Consider the following 9,101-nt stretch of genomic DNA (forward strand, 5'->3'; position numbering starts at 1 on the left):
ACATAAAGCCAGCCACACTGAACCTCATAGAAGAGAAAGTGGGAAGTACATTTGATACATTGACACAGGAGACCACTTTCTAAATATAACCCCAGTAGCACAGACACTGAGAGAAACAATTAATAAATGGGACCTCCTGAAACTAAGAAGCTTCTGTAAAGCAAAGGACACAGTCAACAAGACAAAATGACAGCCTACGGAATGGTTAAAGATGTTCACCAACCCCACGTCAGACAAAGGTCTGATCTTCAAAATATACAAAGAACTCAAGAAATTGGTCATCAAAAGAACAAATAATCCAATAAAAAAAATGGAGTACAGACCTAAACAGAGAACTCTTAATAGGGGAATCTAAAATGGCTGAAAGACACTTAAGGAAATATTCAACATCTTTAGTCATCAGAGAAATGCAAATCAAAACAACTCTGAGATTCCATCTTACACCTGTAAGAATGGCCAAGATCAAAAACACTGATGACAGCTTATGCTGGAGAGGTTGTGCGGTGAAGGGAACATTCCTGCATTGCTGGTGGGAGTGCAAGCTGATACAGTGTGGCAATTTCTCAGAAAATTAGGAAACAACCTTCCTCAAGAGCCAGCAATATAACTTTTGGATATATATCCAAAGGATGCTCAATTGTATTACAAGGATATGTGCTCAACTATGTTTATAGCAGCATTTTTGGTCATAGCCAGAACCCAGAAACAATCTTATTATGTTTCATTATTTTGTTTTATTATGTTTTGTTATCTCTTAGAATCCTGTTCTTTTCTAATGAGAGACAGATATGGAGTGTGTCTTGATAGTAGAAGAGGAGGGAGGAACTGGGTAGAGTAGAAGGGTGGGAAACTATAATTAGGATATAAAAAATTATAAGAATAGAAAACAAAACTATTATTTTTTCTTTGATTTTTTTTTCAGGAGGGGAGGTCAAAAGTGTGGGAAGTAGACCTGGGAGGACTAGGAAGTGAGTGTGATTGGGGTGCATTATGTGAAATTCATAAATAAACAATAAAAATATTATGTTTGGAGGAAAGCAATTTAGAGATTTACACTGTGCTAAAAAATTACCTGAAGCTATATTTTAGTGGGATTAAAATTGTTATAGCCCAACACTAAAATGTGGGGAGCTTTTGCTGCCTCTGTGGAGGTTGCAAGCATGAGACCTGTACCATGCAATAAATGCAACATGCAGCTAAATTTAGTACCATGCAACATGCACTAAATTGCCTCTTATCTGCTGGCCAACCTTGGGGGCAATTACTCCCCCACTGCCAAAGACATCAAGAGGACACTAAACATCGTGGGCATCCAGGTGGACGATGACCAGATCAACAAGGTCATCGGTGAGCTGAATGGAAGAAAATTCTGAAAAGAAAGAAGAAAAGAAGAAAACACTGAGGCTGTCATTGCCCAGGGTGTTGGCAACCGTGCTATTGTTCCTGTTGATGGAGCTATGGCTGTTCCTGCTGCTGTGGTTCTGCGGGCTCTGTGCTGCCCAACACCCCTTCCACTTCCTGCTGTGGCAGAGAAAAAGAGAAGGAGGAGGAGGAGGAGGAGGAGGAGGAGGAGGAGGAATGCAAGGAGTCGGATGGTGACATGGGATTTGGCTTGTTTGGTCAAATTCCTGTTCCCTACTAATAAAATCTTTTTATGTAAAATAAATAATAAATACATACAGGGACTTGATTTTTAAAGTTAATATGCAGTGGGTTTCTTAATTTTGCATACAATTTACTTTGAAGCATAAAGCACCTTTCATATGAACATATAGTTGTTAATTTCTCTATGTCTTCATAAATTTTCCCCAACATTTCACCAATGGAAGAAATAGATTATTTCTCCATATGTGAGACTTCAGACACTGCCCCTTAGTTCCGTTTTTCTCCTATCCTCAGAGACATTCACATTGATCTATCCTAGGCCCTTCTAAACTTAATTCCCTTCTATGTTTTCTACCAAGAGGCTTTTGACGTGACCCTGAGTACGTAGGTATAGATCATAAGTATACAAATCAAGTATATTGTAATAATAAATCATGAAGATATTTATGTAAAGAAATTTTTAGTAAACACATACTTTTTCTATGAATTAAATACAAAAGCAATTTTGTACACTATAATGAGACATAGTTCTAATATATTTTTACGTAAAGAATTAAATTTTGACTAAATACTTGATATCTTTAGATATAAAGTAGATTCAGTGTTTTTCAGAGTTGATTGGTACTTTTATTTAATAATAATCAAAGCAAGAATACAATTTCACATAAGTATGTAAAACAAAACAGCAGAAATGCACTTAGCATCAGTTAAGAAATTCTTGGAAATCTTGTCTTAATCAAAGACAAAATTTATTTAATCACTTTCATGAAACTAAAGTCAGTAACTCAAACATCGATTTTTAAAAATCAAACATTTTAACACAATGCAATCAAAAATATACTAACTTGTAACTTAGATGCTGAAGAATAATGTTAGCAAAATATGAAAGTCTTTCCTTTCTGTGATTAAACCATCATGTTCTGTAAGAACAGTAAGCTGCAATACATTAAAAACACTAACTCATAATATGCAATAATCTTGAATTTGAGCCTATGAGGTTAAGACAGTTTGATTGGCACTGTTGCGTGTGACATTGTGTGTACTGTGGAGTCGGCACACTGCGGTGTGACATTGTGTGCACCGTGGAGTCGACATATTATGCGGTGTGACATTGTGTGCACCGTGGAGTCAGCACTGTGCGGTGTGACATTGTGTGCACTGTGGAGTCGGCACACTACAGTGTGACATTGTGTGCACCGTGGAGTCAGCACTGTGCGGTGTGACATTGTGTGCACTGTGGAGTCAGCACTGTGCGGTGTGACATTGTGTGCACTGTGGAGTCAGCACTGTGCGGTGTGACATTGTGTGCACCGTGGAGTCAGCACCGTGTGGTGTGACATTGTGTGCACTGTGGAGTCGGCACTGTATGGTGTGACATTGTGTGCACTGTGAAGTCGGCACACTATGCGGTGTGACATTGTGTGCACCATATGGCCGGCACACTGTTTGCAGAAGCAAGGCTGCCATGAAGTCACTTAATACAGCACAGGTGAGAACTGACGGAAACAGCTCTGATTCGTTCATTAACACAAAATGCAACATCCACTTTCAATTAAAGAAGATATACATGCCTTACTCTGCTTTTATGTTGTAGACAGACATTTTCTAATTTCCTTACCTTGGCATTTGATTCACCTCCGAGTTTCCTTCATCTAACCTTGACCAGAGAGTTAGGAGACTCTTATTCAACTTTGAAGGAGGCGAGCAGCTAAGTAGAGCAGGATCTGAGGATCACACTGTTATGTGGTGATGACAATGGGTCCTGATAGGTATAATTGAGTTTCTTATTTTAAAAGCATCCTTACAGACATTAGCAAATAGAGTATATTGCCATTGGTGTTGCTTAAAATGGAAAAGGGGTCTTTCTGTTGCTTCCTATCTGTGATCTTAAATGTTTATCATTACATTTCTGAGCTCCAACATGGTAGTATGATATTTCTGCATGACTTGCTTTCTATGTTACATAAATTCTACATACTTTTGTGCTATAACCTTGCCAAATCTTTATTTCATGTCCACTAACTTTGCTATCTTCTACAGGAAATATCATGGTTATAATTGAGTGGAAAATGAACATATTAAATATCATTACACTTACATAATATAATTGTATTGCATCTCATTGTAAAAGCCCCATTAGCCTGTATCTGTGAAAGTTAATGCTGGATTATATGTATATGAGTCAACCAATACATTCCTAATTTTGCAATCAAAATATAGTTTCTTGACATTCCATTTTGTAGGAATTTCTGTATATTCTAGAAAGGATAGAAGTCTGGGTGATAACATATAGAAAAAATCATTACCTTTGTAGTTTTCTCAAAAATCACAGAGCAATAGCCTAGATTTGTTTATATAAAGCATTGGCTTGCCCTTCCTCCAACTATCACCACCAGAGGAAAAACAAAAAAACAAACAAACAAAAAAAAAAACCTTGCTCATGAAACTTAATAAATCCCATATGGAAATATACAGAAGTTTATCCCACCCTTCAGGAAGAAGATAATAGTTTGCATTGTGACTTCCAAAACCGCCTACTACATGGCATTAAATAGCATATATGTGTAGTTGTATAATCTACATATTAACTTCCAAGATTTACATATTACGCTGTCATGGGAAACATCTTACTATTGCTTAGTTTTTAGCATTCCATTCTAAACCAGCAAATGCCTCCATAAACGACATTGCAAGGAAGGCCACTTTGAATGTAAACTGAAGCGAAATTAATTAGAAGCTGCTGAAACCCTAGAGAATGGGTAGTGATCCCAAATGAGCTCCATGTGATGTTTGATTTCACGACCAACGGAATTAGAACGCCTCCGTTTACTGTTCCGGGAACGTTCATTAGTTCTGCAATGTGTCACACACATCTCCGTTCCTCCCAAGGTATTTTTTAGTCTCCGCATTTCTATTTTGACATTAGAAAAATATACAACCAAAATCTATAAGACTTTGATTAAATGTTGATACAGCTGATTTCAACAGAGCCAAAGCCAGTGACCATCCATGGAATCTAAACAACAGCTCGCAATTACAATGTCAAAGGCTTGTATACACTGTGTGTTATGTTTCATTGTCTGGCATGCAAATATAGTCTCCATTTCCTTTACACTAGGTCCAAAGTATAAAGAAAGCCAACCAAAGAGTTCTGTTTCGTTTACACAAAAGAACAAGGTTCAATCATGTTTGATAAGTTGCAAATTACTGGTAATAACCACAAGTGTTGTTACAGCTGCTGAGAATGGTCAGGAGGATGTGCAAAATGCAGCAAAAGCATGAATCAAAAGAAAAAATCTAAACAAGTTTGAATGATGGTGTATAGTATGCCTAACTTTAGCTTCATTTGGGGCCCAGAAATGCCATATTGGATGCAGAATGAGGTGCCTCAGATGGAAGCTGGCCTTGTATGGTCGGTTAGACTTTCAGCTCTTCATACAATGATGTGATCTTTACTCAACTGGATGCAAATTATACTTACAAATCAAAATTATGACAGCTTTTTCATTTAATGCTAATATTGGGATTTTGTACAATGTACATTTATAAAATCTTATTCTGAGAAGAATTTCTTTCATTCAATCCAATTTCTGCTTCTCTTGTGCACTAAGTCATCCAGCAGCCTGAGTGAACGTCCTGGAGAAGTTGCAGAAGGCTAAACAGAGCCTCTAACAAAAGAAAAAGTATGCCCGTCTTCCATGTTGCACACTACGGCCATCAGTGATTTTTAATTTCTCAAGTCCTTTGAAGGTTTGTAAAATGAAGAAGAATGGGTGAAGGCATTTCCCACATAAGTGTCTGGTTAGAACTATCATTTGAATCAGGTTAAAATATTTAAAACTCAGGACGTTCTGTTTAGAACCATAGTCTTCCAGCTTCCTTTGAAAATGTGTACACTATGGTAGAATTGTGTTGTGTCCCACATAGCAATGGTTGGGTAAGGATCAGCTGCCCTTATTTCTATATAATGCTGCTCTTAAGGATAAATCATTCATGGCACCTGCCCCCTTCAGAATTTTAACTCTTAATTGATCCTTGTATTTTCCCTGAAGTTTGTAACACTGCCCAGTTTTGATTGTTCTGCATCTCCTGCCTTTGATAGCATTGTTCTATATTCATAATACAAGTACAGAAACAGAAACAAACCATCTCTGTCCAACAGGCATATTGTGTGCAGCAGTATTAGTGACAATGAACATTCAGTGCAGCCCTTTATAGCCCGAAGAGTTCCAGGAGCTTATGAATTAGCTGCAAATGCTCACACCAGTCTGTTCAAACACAACATTCAGCAGGACAAGATCTTTCATGCTAAGCCAGTGGATCTCAGACTTTAGTTTGCATCAAAACCATCTGGAGAACTTGTCAGAACAAGTTGGCAACTGCTTTTCTTTGGACCAGCCTGGGATTATTCCCAAGGATGTCTATTTCTGACAAGCTCCAGGTGTTGTTGATGCTACTGAGCCAGTGACCACACATTGGAAACGACTGATTTTAACATTGATCTATCCCCAGTGCCTACTGACATGGTGAGTATTCAATAAATCATTGAAATAATAGGAACTGTGTTAGGTAGATCCTACTTTATAAAACAGTGAGAAAAGTATAACTTGGATAAAATTGTATATCTAATAAACATCTGTAATAGGATATTAAAACTTGCCCTTACATCACAGAGTTATGGTCCAGTTTTAAAAAGAAGGTACACATAAGGTTGCTTGATGGCTTGAGTGTCGTGTATCTCGGCTGTTCTTATTCTATGGTGGAAACCTATCTCCCTGACCATTGAACAAACATTAAGTTCTTGGCATGGTGCCCAAACAATTCTATATATATGCTTTATATAGAAACTTTTGCTTAAATTCATTCACAGGGCCAGCAACGCTTCCCCTGCCCTTTCTAGAACACACTTAAAATGTCTGGAGCATGCCAAAGGCTCAGAGCTGCAAGGCTGATGCCCATTCACTGTGCTCCCATGGTTGAACTGATTGGTACACTGCAAGAGACAGCAAGCTTGCTTCCTACCTGTTCCTTTCAATTTGAATTGTGATTTGATTGGTTATTAGTCAATCATATGAAATCTGAGTTCAAAGAAGAACAGAGCTCTTTGTAAGAAAATGAATGTCCTCGAAAGGCTGAGCACAGGGAAGACCCACGAAAACACAATGATCTGAGAAATGGATGCAGAAACCAAAAGATAAGAAAAAGAGATCATAAGATGCTCAAGACTCCCAATGCTTCGCTGTTAGATGACTTACTTAATTAAACTTTATATTTAGTTAAAGAAAAATAAATTGAAATGTACACTTGATCCAACACTGTATGAATCGTACAAGGAAGAGATGGAGCATCAAGAATGATCAACAAGATGGGAACTGATGATGTAAAATGTTCGCTGTTGGGTGTGAACCGTGAGGTTCATATCTGAAACTCCCAGAGCCTGCACTGGTATTCCTTAGAGCAGAGAATGATCTAAAAATGTTTAAAGAGTTATAAAAGATATGAAGAGATAAAAGAAAAAGAAAAGGAGGGAGAAGTTGGAGAGATTAAGAAGTGGGATCTGTAATGGCCCACCATCTGTCAGAAGAGAGCTATGTAGAGACCTGTATAACCTGTGTTTTTTGTTCCACATTATCTTTGCATAAAATATGTACTAACTATGCTTTATAATTCCAACTATACTGCTTTTAAAAATTAAGATTATTTGTAGAAGAGTCTTAAAAATCACTTTTAAAAGACTACGTTGGTCTGGGGAGAAGGCTCAATGGGTTGAGGGCTTGCCACCTAGAGTTAGCTTTCCAGAATCCACACAGCAGAACTGACACAGTAGCACCTTCCTGTGACCCCAGCACCAGGCAGGCAGGGTCTGAGGGCTCCTGAGGACCTCCTCCTAGTCAGTCTACCTAGACAATAAACCCCAGGTTCAGTCAGAGTCTTATTCCCTCTGTAAGATATCAACTGAGAGAGATTCCTCAATGATATCAGCCTCTGGCTTCTACACACATGCATAACACAGACAGAGACACAAATACAGACACACACACACACATGTGCAAACACACACATGCACACACACACACATGCACACAGACACACACAGAGAGACACTCACACACAGACACACACACGCACACACTTGACTCCATTGGAATGCAGCGTTTACCAGCTAGAGGTGCTCATTCATTCTCTTGGCTTCACCTCTCTCCACCTCTCGTCACCTCCTTATAGCAGCAAGATTTTAGCCAAGAAACTAAATTATTTTCCACTACCAGGATGCCTAAATAGTTTTTGTTCCCATGGACAAAAGTCTTGCAAAGAATAGCAAGCTTATAATACTGTACTACTGGTGCTTAAAAATGTATGTGTTGAGAGAGACATCCTTCATTCTGGAGTGTCAACTTGGTGGCATGCAACATGCTGGCCAGTATTCCGGATGAGCTTCAAGTAATCCTAACAGAGACACTCCATTCTTATGTCAAGGTGACCTAAAAAGAGGCCCCTGAAGCTGTACAGCCCTTTCAGCAATCTGGGTTAAGCAGACATTGGTCAACTTGCTTCTGAGTGACTTTACTTGATGTCTAAGTATGACTTCCTTCATGGGAATCTTGTTGGATGAGGTGGTAGGAAAAGGTAAGGATATAAACTGTAATCCTCATACACTAACCACTTCCCTCCAAAAGGTGTGGATGAAATGATATGTTTTTATGTGAAACAGAACAACCTTTAGGGCTGGTATTTTTAAGCCTTTTTAATCTCTAAGGTCAAATAAAGGTATAGTGTAGAGCCAGATGGTGACACCGCACCAGATGGGCTGAGACAATGCCCTGTTAATTTGCACAGGTCTGTCACGTGGGCTATGTATCTCCCCCCTTATAAGTGTGGTTCTGAAGACAAGGGGATTATTATTTGCCAGGCCTGCCCCCTGGTATTCCGATACTCACGGCTAATTGTGTAACTGGCACTCTGGCTCACACAGAACCATTTTTCCTTCCTGCTCTGAGATGTTTCCTCAGAAGCAGTTCCACCTCTGGAACAAGTCGTATGAGGTTAGCCCCCTGGGAAAGTTTTAATTTACAAGATCCTTACTAAAAAAAAAATTAATCTGTTTCAAAGAGATTGCATTATAAATGTAAACGCCCTAATGAGCTCGAGTGAGATGCTGTAGGCTACAACTGGTGAACGCTGAAAGTTTTACCCTTTTCCTCTTCCTATATATATTTTATGCGATCTGTATTCTAAGCCCTATAAAGAGACCAGCTGTTGCTCACAGTGAACTGACGCTTGGAGCCAAATTCTACATTTTCTGTGATATAGGCCTCCCTTTTCAGAAAGAAAGAAAGAGCCAACACTGCCAATTGAATGCCAGAGGCCAGGCAAGTCCTTTCCGTAAAACACCACATCTCATCTTCCCCACTGGTTAAGAAACCTGCACGTTAATTAAGCTGCAAAGAAAACACGTGATTTGGATTTGCTAGAAATTCAGGCATTAAAGGAAACGT

General features: G+C 38.8%; 1 pseudogene; it reads left to right on the forward strand.

Moving 5' to 3' along the window:
* The first annotated feature begins 1,217 nt into the window (after positions 1-1,217).
* LOC130882290 (60S acidic ribosomal protein P2-like) lies at positions 1,218-1,642 on the forward strand (annotated as a pseudogene).
* Positions 1,643-9,101: the final 7,459 nt, after the last annotated feature.

The sequence above is a fragment of the Chionomys nivalis genome, chromosome 10 (genome assembly GCF_950005125.1).
Source record: "Chionomys nivalis chromosome 10, mChiNiv1.1, whole genome shotgun sequence".
Classification (NCBI taxonomy): domain Eukaryota; kingdom Metazoa; phylum Chordata; class Mammalia; order Rodentia; family Cricetidae; genus Chionomys; species Chionomys nivalis.